Source organism: Zalophus californianus, chromosome 11 (genome assembly GCF_009762305.2).
Source record: "Zalophus californianus isolate mZalCal1 chromosome 11, mZalCal1.pri.v2, whole genome shotgun sequence".
In the NCBI taxonomy this organism is placed as follows: Eukaryota; Metazoa; Chordata; class Mammalia; order Carnivora; family Otariidae; genus Zalophus; species Zalophus californianus.
Window position 1 is genome coordinate 109,685,973 of NC_045605.1, and position 14,987 is coordinate 109,700,959.

General features: G+C 52.3%; 2 long non-coding RNA genes across 3 annotated transcripts; one reads left to right on the forward strand and one right to left on the reverse strand.

Moving 5' to 3' along the window:
• Window positions 1-1,090: 1,090 nt before the first annotated feature.
• LOC113914970 lies at window positions 1,091-5,594 on the forward strand. Of its 2 annotated transcripts, XR_003517557.1 has the most exons (4): window positions 1,091-1,362; window positions 2,677-2,728; window positions 3,933-4,100; window positions 4,197-4,334. It is a non-coding gene; the product is annotated as an uncharacterized LOC113914970 (long non-coding RNA). The 2 variants fall into 2 exon arrangements; XR_003517556.1 differs by lacking the exons at window positions 3,933-4,100; window positions 4,197-4,334 and adding an exon at window positions 5,482-5,594.
• On the reverse strand, window positions 4,670-8,219 carry LOC113914971. Its single transcript, XR_003517558.1, has 3 exons — window positions 8,122-8,219; window positions 5,195-5,371; window positions 4,670-4,799 (listed from the first exon to the last, which is right to left on the reverse strand). It is a non-coding gene; the product is annotated as an uncharacterized LOC113914971 (long non-coding RNA).
• Window positions 8,220-14,987: the final 6,768 nt, after the last annotated feature.

Consider the following 14,987-nt stretch of genomic DNA (forward strand, 5'->3'; position numbering starts at 1 on the left):
ACAGTGAAATGGCTGATGCATCAGTGCTCAGTGCATCTGTCCACCCAACAAGCAGGCAGGGAGCGGTCCCCTGAGCCAGGCACTGCTCTGGGATGCAGAGGCAGCCCGAGGTGGGTCCTTGAAAAAACCCAGGTCCTGCCCCGCAGAACTCACATCCAAGCAAATACCATAAATAAGTGAATTGCAGAGCAGGTCAAAAGGCAATACATAGGGCCGCCTGGGTGGCTTAGTCGGTTAAGCATCTGCCTTCAGCTCGGGTCATGATCTCGGGGTCCTGGGATCGAGCCCCACGTTGCGCTCGCTGCTCAGCGGGAAGCCTGCTTCTCCCTCTCCCTCTGCTGCTACCCCTGCTACCCTCTCTGTCAAATAAATAAATAAAATCTTTTTTTAAAAAAAGGCAATGCATACTAGAAAAAAGCAGAGGGCCGGTGGGGGGGCTCCTGCTGGGCAGAGGGGATGCATTGGGTGGGCAGGGCAGGCTGCACTGAGAGCATCGCATCTGAAGAGTTCAAGCCCGTAAGAGAGCCAGCATAGCTCGGGGAAGCAGCCAGTGCAAAGGCCCTGAGGCAGGAGCATGTCTGGTGTGTTGGGGGACCAGCCAGGAGGCCAGCAAGGCCATAGGAAATCATAGCAGGGAAGGACAAGTGAGTGGGAAAGGTGAAGTGGGGCAGGACCTGGGGGCACTTCTCTGAGTGACATGGGGAATTGTCTGGAGAGGCTGCAGGGGGATCGGAACCAGCCACAAATGTTCCAGCTCCGTCTCCTTCCAGGCACATGATAGGACGGCACTGTCTCCCCACCTGAAGGCCAGTGGAATGCCAGCAACCCTGCCAAGCGGAAGGTTTTAAATCCAGAGCATGTTTTGCCAGGGAGGTGCCCCCTTATTCCCCCACCTTGTGCTCCCTCGTGACCAGCCTGGCCTGGGACAGTGGTGCCTGGGCCCCTGGGATTGCCTTGGGCCGAGCCCCTTGCTGACCCGCTTGGTGAACAAACAAGAAGCCTGTGTTACCTCTGACACTGAGGCTGGAGATTTTATTCCCACAGCAGGACGCAGCCTGACCCAGGGATGGAGGGGCCGTGCAGGAGTGCATCGCCAAGACCCATGCCAGAGGCCACAGCGGCTTGGGCAGGAAAGTAGCAGGGGAGGTGGGAGGGGTCACCAGTGTCAAGACCTATTTGGACGGCAGAGCTGAAAGGCCTTGCTGATGGGCTGGACACGGGTGTGAGTGGAAACACAGGTCAAGGTTGACCGCAAGGTTTTTGCTTCAACTGGAGGGATAGACTCAGGACCCGCCCCGACGGGGAGGCTGCAGGTGAGGTGTCAGAAGCCTGGACACGTTGGAGACATCTCGGAAATGTTAGGTCTGTACCTTGGACTAGGGGACCGGGGCAGGTATCTAATGGGTGCGCCATCCATGAATGTGGGGGTCCAGGGCCAAGTCCCAGCCGGACAGGTCCACCTGCGGTGGTCGGATTACACGACTCTGGGGTGGGGGAGGGGGCCGCTGGTCTTTGGGCCATCTGGGTCACCTGCGAGCTGCCCTCGCTGGCTGTTTGAGAGGGAGCTCCATCCTGCCGTGCCAGGTGTGGACCACCTGAGTCTCACCCCAAACCCCCTTGTCCTTCCCCGACCCTGGCCTTCAAATGCCATCCTGTCAGAGGCCTGCCACTTTCCTGGGTGTGCAGGGGGACAGGGCAAGGTTTGTCTCCACTCTCAGAATGCCCCCCTTTAAATAAAGCCCCCGTCTTGCTGACCAGGTCCAGCCGCCGGACGCAAACCTGAGCCTCACCCGCTCTTGAGCCATTTCAACCCTTTCCTAAAACCAGAGTAAATGAGTCCCAGACTTGGGTGGGGGGGCAGAGAAGCCCCGGTCTCCCCACCTCCAGGACTCACAAGGCCTCTGGAAGGAGAGACAGGGAAGGGAAAGATGGCTCTCATTCCTTCTAGGAGAGCAAGAACGCAGATTATTATCACAACACCTTAACCTTCTACCTACGTTTACCCACCTGCCCGAATCAGGGAAGATCATATCCTTCCAGGAATAAATAATTCTTCCATTGCATAAACGATTGTAAAAACACATGAAAATGGGGCACGCTGTAGGGGGACCACACAACAGTTTCGGATCAAATGAAAAGAACAATGAAAACGTGTAGACTAGCCTCATTCACAAAACAGAGACTCAGAAATCCAAACACAAGTAGGAAAACCAGCCAGAGCCCATGCAGCCTGGGGTTTAGTAAACAACAGTGTTTTAGTGTTTAGTGTTGTTTTAGTAAACAACACTGCCAGGTCTCACCTCTGCTGAGCGCACGGTCACATAAGACATTAACAAGAGGGGAGCCTGCGTGAGCGGTGGATGGAAAGCCTGCGCCATCAAAAGTCATTCCTAAACAAAACACTTACTTTATTTTATTTTTGTTTTTAATTTTACCTATCTATTTATTTATTTGAGAGAGAAAGAGAGATAGAGAGCGAGCCAGCACAGAGGGAGAGGGAGAAGCAGACTCCCCGCGGAGCAGGGGGCCCGACTGGGACTCGATCCCAGGACCCTGGGATCATGACCTGAGCCCAAGGCAGACGCTTAACCGACTGGGCCACCCAGGCTCCCCTATTCTATTTTATTTTATTTTATTTCTAAACTGAATCTGACATACAATAGTATTTTCTTTCAGGTGCACAACAGAGTGATTCGACACTTATATGCATTACCAAACGCTCGCCATGGTAAGCGTGGTCACCATGTGGTGACCATACACCGTTATCTACAATAGCATAACTGTATTCCCTATGTTATACTTTACAGCCCTGCGACTTACTTGTTTTTTAACTGGAAGTTTGTACCTCTTAGTCCCCCTTCCCCTATTTGGCCCATCCCCCACACCAAAAAATTTATTTAAAAAAATTCCAAACACAAGCAGAAACTCTCAGCACTTAAAAAAAAGAGGAGTGTCCCCAGCAAGCAAGCAGGGTTTATCTCAAAGACTGAGTGGCAATAAAGCAGGAACACCATCTATCATATTAGCATGAGAAGCAGTAAAATGTCATTTAATTATCTCAATAGATGTCAAGGGGCATTTGAAAAAAAATTCACCATTTCAAAATCCCTGTGACAGGTTTTATTCTGAACATGATGACAATTGTGAATTTCAAAACCAAAAGCCAGTATTCCTGAATTAATAATTCATTAGCCCTGAAAATCGAAATCATCCTGTAGTGTGCCCCATCCAGGGACGGATCCTATTTTAATGTAAAGCCGGAAATGTTGGTGAGAACTAATAAGAAAAAGAAAGAACATTTAAATATAGGAATAGAAGGCATAAAAACGTCAGTTTTGTTGGGGTCATGAGTATAAACCTAGGAAAGCCATCAGAAGGGCTAGTAAATTAATTCTGGAAGATATGGTACATAAAAAAATGTGTATCCACCCCGTCTCACATAAATATCGCACAACTAGAATACACATGTAACATAAAAGAGATTTCAAGAGCAATTAAAAATCAAATAATTGAGTATCCATTTACTTGGGGAACACAAAACGCTTATTCAAAGGCCATGGTAAGACCCTAATAAGAGGAAAACCGGAAAACAAAAGCAGAACTTTACGGTGCTCCTGATGAGAAGCAGAAGCATAGTAACGGTAACGAGGGGGTCCCTGTCAACAGGTGCGAGCTGATGGCTAAAAATCCAGGAAATTCACAAGCCCTTGGTGACATCATGCAGAGCTTGAGCTCAGCCCAGTGGGGGCATCTACACCACAGAGATCAGCAAAAGCCACAAATCGGGGCTTTTCTTCCCTAAAAGCCAGTTTCCCTGCACACCATCAGATTGAGTAAAGCCCAGAGCTTTTTTTACTGGTACTTTTAGGAATATGATAAATTCACAGTGAAATTCTAAAATTGCCCTTGAAATTCTGAAATTCCTCTTGAAGCAGTCAGAAGGAAGGACTGCAGAGGGAGAAGTGTGTGTGCACGCACACGGGTGTGCTCGCTTGAAGAAATTAAAGTTCGAATGATTTGTAAACGTGTATATAAACACAAGAAAAGTCTGGAAAGAGCTACAAAAATATTACCAATGGATCTGGGTGGTGAGATTGCAGGTGGGTTTTTTTGTACCTTATTTTTTCTTATTTTTATTTTCCATTAGAAACGTGTATTACTTGTATGTTGGGAAAACACATGTTTTATTTTTTCAGATTTGCTTTAACAAGCAAGAAGAAAACAGAATAGCATTTTCCCATCCATGCAAAGGAGATGAATTCTGACCAAAGGAAAGGGGGTGGGGAGCATCTCATTGGAGACAAGATGGAGAGGCTTGAATATGTAAAAAAAAAAAAAATTAACTTCTTACATAACCATATGGGTGATAAAATGTAAAAAGAGCAACAGGCGTGTGGAAAGTAAGTAATAAACATAAATAAATATGGCTAACTCTCCAGGTCTATGAAGAAACAATCACTATAAAATATACGAAATCAATATCCAGCTTCAACTTAACAAGTGATCGAAGAAGAAAATACAATGTCTACACCAGAAAATTCAGAAAACAAATAGGCACACGGGAAAATGCAAAGCTTCTTTGCTAGCAATTAAAGAAATAAAACACCAAACAATTAAAGAAATAAAACACCAAATATGGAAGTGTCATTATTTGGGCTTTTAATCCAGCCAAAAAGAAACCAAGTGGCGGGACCCTGCGTGGGGGGAGTGGCGGGAAAACCGTGCCCCTCCACGTGCTGGTGGTGCCTGCCATAATCTGCTTCTGTCTGGCAAGTCCTCTGACTGCACTTTTCGTCCTACTGAGGAGAAAAGACAAGCTATTTATACTCTCTTATATGACTTTCAAAAATATGATCCAAGGTACTGTTTCCCAAGTAAACTTTTTGGAACCCTGCCCCAGGTTGTCAGTAGATGTGACACAAAAAGAGCGCTCTGGTCATAGGCAAGCATGGCTTTGTACTGCAGGACTTCTCAGTGTCTTTACGTGGAACGTGCCCTGAGAATCTCCAAGAGCAGGTAGCCTTTACCCAATGGATTTGGCCTCAGAATCCTTTTATGATAACTACTGATATCTCGTGGAGCACAAGGCTGCTGGGAGTCAGACTGAGTATAAGAAGTGTTTTGTATAAAGATGTTATTTATAAGAGCAAAACTTTGAAACCACCTGAATTTACCCCAGCGTAGGAAGGCTTACCCAATTCAGCTGTATTTAGTAAGAATCCTTTGAGGCTAAGTCCTCTCTCATTGGCCAGGTAGCTAAGCAGGCTTTTTCCACTTCTTCTTGAAGTCGTTCTGCAGAGTTGGACAGGAGGAGATGGAGCTGTGGTCATTCACCGGAGCCCTGTTTCCCTGTTGCCATTGCGCAGGGTCCCTGTTTGATTGGGAAAACCAGAGATCTTATCAAAAATCACATGCCCCGCCGAAGTCAAACCGGAAAGTATACTTAGCATTAGATTTTCGCGTATCTTTGTTAACCTTTAGGAAGGGGAAGAAGAGGAGCCTAGTTCCCCATCGATGGTGTCAGCTCAGCTAACCAACCAACCCCTGATTAGATCTGACTGTGAGTCGGGACCAGAAATTTGCACCAAATAAACTCACTTGTGTCTTTTTCAGTCTCCTGTGCTGCTGGCTCGTTTGCCTTCTGTTTCCTAGGAAGCATTCCTGCTTAAATATTTTTGATCTTCTCCCAGCCCAAAGGAGGGCAGCAGGGAATTCACCCCACATTGGTCCCATCGTAAGGCAGCGGGGGGCTGAACCAGAGACACACAGGTATAAAAACCAGAGCATCAGAGACTAAACAGATGCCAACGGATGATGGATGTTCTCGAGGGCAACGGGGGTGAATGCAGGCTCAAGGGAGCCTGCAGGGACAGAGCGAGGGTGGGGACCCACGGCTGGATATTGATTTCTCCACCCCACCCCACCTTCTTCCTCTCCCTCCCCAACCATTTCCTCCCTCCTCCCAATTCCCCCTGCAACATTTCTCTCTCTCTGTCTCTCTCTCTCTCTCTCACACACACACACACACACACACACACACACACACACACACTCAGCAGCCTGACCTTGGTGATTTAGGAAGCAAGAGAAACATTTTGAAGTGGTCACTAGCCAGAAAGAGCCCATGTGTTCCCAGTGACATTCAAATGACCCTAACAGTCAGGGAGATCTCTTGGGGCAAATGCCCGACCTGGACTGGCCTGTAGCCACCACTCTCTCTTCAAGCCCAAAACGGGTCTTTTTCACCCTCAGCTCTGCTGATTCCTTCATTCCTTGGTCCAATATACCTGTGCAAAGCCCCTACAGGGTGCAGGACCCCAGGGTAAGGTAGGGAGAGTTCCCGTCCTGCCTAGGACGCAGATAATCTCAAACACCAATGTCTAGCAAAAATGAAAGTCGACAGCAGTGTGCATTTAGAATTAGGTGATACACAAGACCAGTGACTTGTATTTCCAGATTTTCAAAGGCGGCCATGAAAGGGCCCAGCCTCCCTGGCCGTGCGTGGACTCTGGAGCAGAGCGTTTGCCCCGCTGGCGGGGATGGATGGCTGTCTGAGTGGGCTGCGCTCTAAGTCTGGTCGCAGGCGGAGGTTTGCAAGTTTATCACATTAACGGTGCCTGAGCCCTCGAATCCAAATTACAGGCCGAAGCCACAAAATTGTCTCGCCATCAGAGGCCTCTTGCTGAACGCCCCCACAAACACCAGTTCCCCTTAATCAAGGTCGAGGGGATGGGCCAACGCGCTCTGCTACGGGGAGCACGCCCATTTTCCCAATTTTGCAAAGTTCCTGGGCAGTCTCCCTGTAATTTTCCTCTCCCTATTCTTTTGAGGAGGGAGGCTGTGTGCATCGAAAACCCGAGTCTACAACACCAAATACCCGTGCTGACAGCGCTGGCCAGAGGCTGGCTGCCCCTCCCCCCCGGCGGCCGGCGGGCACTGCGAGTGGGCTCTCTGGTGGCCCCGGTGCTCCGGTGTGGGGCCCCTTGGCAGGAGGAGCCTCTGTGCTTTCCTGACTTCCAAGAGCTGCCTTCGCAGACAGACCCCACCCCCCCGCGCCGGCCCCGGCCCCGGTCCCACAGCCCACCTCTGTGTCAGAGCTCAGAGCTGGTTTTCCAAACTCCAAAGACTCCCAAGAGAGGTCTTCCCTGGGAGGCCAGCCACGTGGGGTCTCTCCTGTCCACGAGCTCCTGGGAAGGCTGGGAGGGTGGTGGGAGGCGACAGGGTGGTCACTCTGTAGGACATGAGTCCTACCCAAAGCAACCAGCAGAGTGAGAGGTGCCCGCAATGGGAGCTGATAGGTGGTGTAGCTGAGCACAGAGCAGGCGTGTGGAAGAGTCTTGCTTTGAAGGCCAAGGTGCGATGCACTTGGGGACAGGGGACACCACTGCACGGGGCAGCTGAAGGTCAAGGGCAGAAATAGGGGGGCGGTGGGCATGTAACGCCGTTTTACAGGGATGAGTGGGAGGTGAGTGGGAGGCAAGGGAGAAGCTGACTCAGGCACATGGTCCGGGAATGCTGAGCCGTGATTGCAGGATGTCTTCAGCAGGCCTTGAAGAGCCTTTGAGGGCACCTGAGCACGGAGTGGCATCACGAGGGAGAGTCCTCGAATGTGTCAGGCAAGGCGGGTGGGGGAAGGGAGCAGTCACACCCAGAGCCCCGTGACCGTTAGAGTAACCGGGGGCTCGGCTCTAGGATGTGGCTTTAGAGTATCTTGACGTTGAGTGATGTCCGTGTTCCAGCTTGGTTCTCCTTCAGTATTGTGTTGGCTATTCTGGGTCTTCTGCCTGCAGACAAACTACAGAATCCGTTTGTCAGCATCCGCAAGATAACTCGCTGGGACTTGGATGGTCACTGCACCGGATCTGCAGACCACGCTGGGGAGAGCCAGCATCTGGACACTGAGGCGTCTGCCCATGCATGGACGTGAATCTCTGTTCATTTCTTTAGTTCTCTCATTTCACGCATCAGAGTTTGGGACTTTTCGCCAAGTAGATCTTCCATACGTGTCTTATTAGACTTACCCCTAAGTATTTCACTTTTGGGGGCACTAATGTAAGTGGGATTGTGTTTTTAATCTCAAATTCCACTTGTTCACTGCTGGGATATAGAAAAGCAACTGACCTTTGTACATCAAACTCACAGCCCACAACTCTGCCACGTGCCCGTGCGTTTTAAGGCCACGACCCAGCATTGGTGGATTTAAGTAGGAAAGAAAACCTAGACAGAGAAAACAGCAAAAATAAGGGAGGTAAGACAGCCTGAAACACAACCACACCACGCCCCGCATCCTGCCTCAGGAGGCCCCTGGGCCGCTCCCACCAGACTCTGCAGCATGACTGCCATGGCCCAGACCCCGTCACCAGACCCTGTGACCTCAGACTGAAAACCCTAAACCCTAACCCTAGCGCAGTGGGACGGAACAGAAACAGACCCACACTTGCACATTCCCTTGACTTCAGACAAAGTTACCACCGTCAAGCAAACACTGCATGAGGGACACGCTGCTTGTTTGATGCTGACTGTCACATTCCTTTGTTACGGAGCACTGGATAATACACCTGTCAACAGCCTGCAGCGGGTTCCTGGCGGGGGGCGGGGGGGGGGGGTCCTGCTCCCAGCCATCAGCCATTGCCCTGTTACAGGACTCAGCGCCGGGGAGCCCGGGGGGCATGTCCACCTGTCCTGCTGGAAGGCAGGCTCCTTTGGAGCAGGGATGGTGCCTGTTCTGAGCAGAAGCCCCAGGAACGGGGACACAGGCACATGGCAGGTTCGCTCTAATCCTCTACTGGCCCTGGGAGGGACCACCTTCTCCAGCTGCCCCCCTTGGCAAAAGAGGAGACTCAGGTCCCCGAGTGGGTGAGGGATGCTAGAGGGAAAGGAGGAGATTGGGCTCCTACCCCCACTGAGGTGTAAGAACATCCCTAGCTTTCCGATGTCGTGGTACCAGCTCTTATTGCCTGCTCTGGGGCAGCCCAGCCCTTGGCTGGGGTAGAGGACACACATCAGGGGGCCGACAGGAACAACACACCCCCAACTCCCTAACCGCAGAGGGTGTGTGGCCGTAAGGGCTCTGTCCCAGGGCTAGTCAGCTACCCTGGGGTTCCTGCGAGGACGGAAAAGGGGAAAGAGTCTGGAAGCATGGCTAAGATTATTTTCTCCTTTTACAGGCTGTGACAGAAGGACAGACAAGGGCAAGTCAGGAGGCGGGAAACGGCTGAGATCCTCTCTGAAAGCGCCTCCTGGGTCCCAGAGAGCTAAAGCCCCAACGTCTCCCCCACCGCTGGAGGCTCGCTCAGGATGGGCCCGGCCACACAGGGGACGTGAGAACGCGTCCACACGAAACCTCGCTCACCAGCGCTCACAACAGCGTGATTCCAGGGAATGGGAAGAAGATGCCTGACTGCCAGCGGGCACGGGGCTTCGCTCGGCAGCGATGGAAATGTTTTACAGTTACATCTTGGAGATGGTTGCACAGCTCTGCGAATATACTGAAAACCACTGGCTTGCCTCTAGATGGGGAAACCACATGCTATGTAAACTATATCTCAGTAAAGCTGTTTTTTACAAAGTGAAACTTGCAATCTCTAGGTGTTTTGTCATTTACCTCTTCCCCCCACCCCCCGATTTTAGAGTCAGAGCCAGCAGGCATCCCAGCTCCACCATGGCCACAGGACCCTGCTGGCCTCGACTTCCCCATCTGTAAAATGGGGATAAAGGGACTGTCCCCAGAGTGACTGTGAAGCCCACCCTTGGGGGCTTCCCCCTTGCAGCTGTGATTCTCACCTGGGAAACCACAGGTCATTCGAGACCGGTTGCTTTTCGACAACTCCAAGAGCACAGAGGAACAGAGGAAAAAGACCCTCGCCCAGGACGGGGCAATGAAAGGAAAACCTCACATATAGTTTCCCCTTTGGCTGGAAGAATATCAACCCTGCTTATAGAAGCCTTTGATTTTTAAAATAAATGGGAAGGCGAGTTGCTTGGGACCTAACAAAGGTGGTGTGCCTCACCCCACTCAAGTCCTCGGGGTGCAGGATTCAGGGTGGGTCTTTGCTAATGACGGCAGCACCCGCCGGATTTAGCTCCCCCGATTTGTTTAATCTCTGGAGACCCTGCGAGGTCTGCACTATCATTATGTGCCTTTTACAGGTGAGGGAACGGAGGCTCAGAGAGGGGGAGGTCACGTGCATGGGCCATGGAGGAGCTGGGATTGGAAGGGCTAGTGAAGCAAAGCCACTTTGCTTTCGAGCTAGTGAAACCCTGGGAGAGTTCAGACTCTTCGCTACTGAGGGAAGTGTAGACCCTGCACTGTCTCCCTTCAGGGTTTTCTCTTGTGCTGTCCAAACATCTAGAACATTCTCTCCTCCCTCTTTGCCTGTTCATTCTCTACGCTTCCTCATTCTTGGGTGAAGCCTTTCTCTTCACCCCCGTCAGAAAGCTGGTGGCAATCGGACTGCTCGGGACTTCCACCTGTCCACCTCCGGCGAGGAGTGAGCAAGACAAGGATGAGAGTACCTTGCAGAAGGCACCTGCCAATTTGGCCATGAATTCCCATGTAAAAGCAGCTTTCCATGCATTATTTCTCAGGTGTCCACGGGAAGCCCTGGAGGACAGAGACCATAACTCCGTCGTGTTTGGGGCCTGTCTCCTTGCCCCTAAACAGCTAATAAGGTCTGACTCAGACCAAACACAGGAATTTGATTGCCTGTTCTAAGCTGCTACAAAGCACATCCCAAGTTTCTCCCTCTCCCTAGCCCTAGGGGGCTGAACAGTGTCCTCCAAAAAGCTGTGTCCACCTCCTAACCACCAGAGCCTGTGAATTCGACCTTATTTAGAAAAAAAGGTCCTTGCAGATGTAATCAAGTGAAGGATCTTGAGATGAAATCATCTTGGGTTATCCATGTGGGCCCTAAACCCAATAGCAAGTGTCCTTTTAAGAGTCAGAAGAAGAGAGAACACAGAGGGGAGCTGCCACATGAAGACAGAGGCAGGGGGTGGAGGGGTGCGTCCACCAGCCCAGGGAAGCCCAGGGCCCCCAGAAGCTGGAGGAGCCAGGGAGGATCCTCCCCCTAGTGCCTCCGGAGGGAGCACAGTCCTACATCTCGATTTTGGACTCTGACCTACAGACCGTAACAGAACAAATATCTGTCATTTTAAGCCCCGCCCCCCACACGTGGTCCTTTGTCACAGGGTCTCATCAGGCCCGAGGAGGGGTTCAGGCTCCAGGTGGAGGGTGAGCACTCGGCTGGCCCACTCCGCTTCACCCCTTCTCTCTGGTATTGGTAAATCTCCTGTGGCCATCGGGGCTGGATATAATACCGAGTTCTTTACTTAGGACTCAGCTCGGGGTCCTAATCGCGATGCTTACCCCCCAAGGGCTTAGGAGCCTGTCCTTCAGCCTCTCCAGGTCTCCCTATGGGCTCCCAAGTCATGTGGAGGCCCAGGTGCCCCCATGAGTCAGGCCCCCTGCCCCATCCGTACCTCGGGGGTAGAGACTCCACCTTCAGGCTGGCGGGTCCCAGAGCCCTCTCTCCCCACGAGGCTCCAACCACAGCTAAACATTTAAGCCGGCCCTCCCCACCCTCCCCACCTTCCCCTCACTGCAGCAAGACCTGGAGGCCAGGCTGTGCCCTGGCCACGGGCTCCCACGGTCAGGTTCATGGCTTCCTGAGACTTGTGCCTCTCTTCCAGCCATGTCATTGACCCACACCTTTGGCCAGTTTCACTTGGGACTGCCTTTCCCCCTTGCCCTTGAGTACAGAGTGGCTCCTTATATGTGGCAGGAAGACAAGCACAAGCTCTGTTCATCCAAAGACCTGAGCAGCACCGTAGGGTAGCGGCTCTCTTGGACCCAGAAGAAACCCCCCACTTTTATATCTGTCCCCCCTCCTTGCATTGATACTTGTGCCCTTAATTAATGTGCTTAACTTTTTTTTTTTTTTTTTTTTTTTGGAGAGAGAGGGCACGTGCGCGTGGATAGGGGAGGGGCAGCAGGAGAGGGAGAGAGAGAATCTCAAGCAGACTCCATGCTCAGCATGGAGCCCCGATGGGCTGCTGGATCTTACGACCCTGAGATCATGACCTGAGCCAAAATCAAGACTCTGATGCTCAACCAACTGAGCCACGCAGGCGCCCCAGTGTATTTATTTTATATATAAACCTTTTTACTCCTTTTCCAGGGTAAGAAGGAAGAAGCGAAGCTTAATGTGGTTCAACTTTTTTTTTTTTTTAATTTGAAAATGCACTCTAGGATTTAAATCTCATGTCCACAGACAGCTCAGGAGAAGTCAGCAAATAAAAGCAAGTTTATAGACTAGAAAGCCATTTTTTTAAAATCCTCTTTCTGGATAGAAACTGAAATGCTTAATCAAGTCCACATACACGGTGCATCACATGGAACTTCATTCTGCACAAGAACAAATACATGAATGAATACACTGAACAGGACTTGACATACACCAGGCCTTCCTGCTAACTGCTTCACACATATTACCTTAATTACTCTGCTCCGTGGCCTTGGGAAGAGTGAAGTCATACCCCATTTTACAGATGAAGACAAAGATTCACCAGAGACCGTACAGCTCCTGGCAGAGGCAGGTCTGTAGGTGATACTCTTGACAGTTTCAGAAATATGGTTGCAAACTCCCTGACATCTTGAAAAAATGGCTTGGTTTTGCAGGAATTCTTGAAAAAGTAGATTATTATCCTCATCAGCATCAAAGGGCCCTGAAATGGTTCTGACAGTGTCCATGAACACTGAGGGAGGTACAGCCTAAGGGCTTAGACAGCAGGACATCACAGTCGCCAGCAGTGTGAGCCTGGATAAGATGCCTCAGTTTCCCCACCCACCAAGTGTGTTCTTGGGGTTTGTTTTGAAGATTAAATGCATGACAGCCATGAGCTTGGGGGTGGGGTACCTTGCAGGAGAAGTGAGGAATGAGGATGGGTCCGTGAGTGGAGGCTTGCTCTCCAACCCTGCAGTAGCCCAGATTCTGAGCAAATGGTCATGTCTCAAGGGGCAGGGGGGAGTGCTGCTGGACTAACCTGTTTCCAGTAGCCTTTTCCTCCCCCCTTCCCACCCATCCCTGCTTCGGAGATTGCGGGGTGAGCCCTCTGTCCACTCAAGGTTTGGGAGAGGTGGCAATATCTGGACAGCTTTTGGAATTCCTCCCACGCTTCCCAGCCTGGGGGACCTCGGCCTAGCGGGGGTCCTGTGGGCGCCAGTGGGACCCAGAGGTAGAGGCAAGCATCCTGTTGGTTAAGGTCAGCTGCTCAGGATCCCGGGATGTGCTCAACTCTTTATCTTGAACCAATCTTCAGAAAAAGACCCTTCAGGACTTTACCAAAAAAATAGTTGTAGCCAGCTTATTGGGTCTTTTCCTATGGGCTAAGCACTTCCCAGATTGGGCTTCCCAACTGTGCAGGGCATTGGGCTGTGCTGCCCACTGCTTTTGAATAATAAGGAAAAGTAGAAGAAAACGATCAGAAGCTGCAGCTCCTCTTCTGAGCTCTGTCACCGCTGGGAATGCATAATGGTCACTCCTGTTCCTCAAATGGACAGTCACCCAATTACAAATAACCAACAGGGCCCGAGACTCTTCCTGTCTGCCTTCACAAATCAATGTCATTACTCCAGCAGGACAACTCTCCTTATTGCGTTTAAAAAACAAAAAAACAATCTATACATGCCTCCCCGTCCCGCACCCTGGGAGGTCCGCACGCGCTCCGGAGCGGCGGGTGCGCGCGTTCTCCAAGACTTACGGTAAGCGCGGCGCGCAGAGCAACCACGTGGCGGCGGAACCGAGGCCGGGCGGGAATGTGCGGAATGCGCAGCGCGGCCCCGCGCTGCTCCGGAGCCAAGGCCCCGGTTCCCGCGGCGCGCGCCCTCGCCTCCCATCTCTCCTCAATCGGACCCCCCCCCCCCCCGATCTCCCGAGACTCGCAGGAGTAGGTCGAGCCCCGCGCAAGCACCGTGGCGGCGTTTGGGGACAGAGCGCGGCCCATCGGGCTCCTCGCACTCCGCACGCCCAGAACTCCCCAAAGGGTCCAATCCCGTGACCGCCGCCACCAGCCCCGACCGCACGAGGCCAGGGAACCCAAGAGCAGGGGTGTAGGGCGTCGGGTATGCAACCCCTCTCCCTGCACCTGGAAAAGAATTTCCTTTCCTTTTCCCCTCTTGGCAAGTGTCTGGAGCCCCAGAACTCGGAGGTTCCCCATAATAAAGACCTCGGCCATCCCTCCACCCACCCCCAAGGCCAAAGCGAAGCGTGGAAACGCTTTCGCTCTCGGGCATTCCAAGGGCACAAAGAAACAGGCACGAGGATGTGGTCACATCCCGAACACGGTCTCTGGGAAAGCGCAGGGATGGGGAGCCAGTGACCAATCCTCCAGGCGAATGAGGGGGCGTCGAGCCCTCACCGGGAGGGGGGGCAGAGAACATTGCGGGAGCCCACAGGTCTTAGCACTGGTCCTCCTCCAAGAAGGTCCGGCTCCAGCGAGCCCGGCCGGCTGGGTACCGAGCCCCTCCCCCACCCCACCCCACCCCACCCCACCCCACCCCACCCCACCCCACCCCCCCGCGAGTCTCCGTAGGGGTGCTCCGCGCGCTCGCCAGGGGCGGGGTCTGCTCCGCCTCGGGTAGGCCGCAGCCCAGCTTGGCCAAGGGAGAAGCGGATGGGACTTGGGCTCCCAGGTCATTACCCCCGCCCCCCGACCGATCTCTTTGCTTCGGTTGGAGGTGGTTACCTGCTCAGTCGGGGCGCCCGCTCCGCGGCACTTGGCTAGAGACGGGCCAGGGGCCTGAGTCAAGAGGCCAAGGAATTCCTAGCGAATTTGGGGGTTTCATATTGCTCAGGGCACCAGGCGATGCTTTTTGAGGGACGAAGTTCAAGGAGTTAAGATGCTTTCACCCTTAAGAGTGCACCTTCTCCCTAGGGAAACCGGAGGCGTTGTGAGCCGCCGCCCCCCCCCCCCCCCCGCACCACCTG